Here is a 652-nt window from a genome sequence, read left to right as displayed (position 1 = left end):
ATTCAGGAAGCGAAGGATCTTAATTAATCATGTGTCCATGCATGAAAGATTCATCCATCTTCTTTATGAAAAGCAAAAGAATAAAGAAACAAGTAACGCAAGGTATATACTATGCTTGCTTTGGTTATGGGCATTATATTCCTTCTCATGCATGCATTACGCATGGAGTATAATATTATATCACATAGCTAACTTTATACGTGTGATTGGTTGTCCGCATCATCTCATTCAAGCTGATTGGATGCATGCGCTTTACGCAGGCTCCTAGGAGGGTGGCCAGCCAGATACACAAGATTTAGCCGTACCTATGGATGCAGTTAAAATAACTTATCTTGCATCTGTTCATGTAGCTCACGTCTCCGGTATGTATGTAACCAAACATAATCTCGGATAAAGTCAATGCATATAGTGGTCTAGAATAAAATGATACGGACAACCAATCAGACAGATTTTGAATCACCGCATACATTGACTTTATTTGAGATTATGTTTGATTGCTTGTACGTGGGAGTCACAGCCGGCATGGTTAGATACAAAATAAGTTATTTTGATATTATTAACCTGCATCCACTTATACACTCAAAATTATCGTATCTGGCTGACCAAGTCGACGCCAACTTGTGCATGGTGTATATATATCGGCCGCGACTCT

Source organism: Zea mays, chromosome 2 (genome assembly GCF_902167145.1).
Source record: "Zea mays cultivar B73 chromosome 2, Zm-B73-REFERENCE-NAM-5.0, whole genome shotgun sequence".
NCBI lineage: Eukaryota > Viridiplantae > Streptophyta > Magnoliopsida > Poales > Poaceae > Zea > Zea mays.
The sequence above is the reverse complement of the archived record's forward strand: the minus strand, read 5'-3'. Positions refer to the sequence as shown.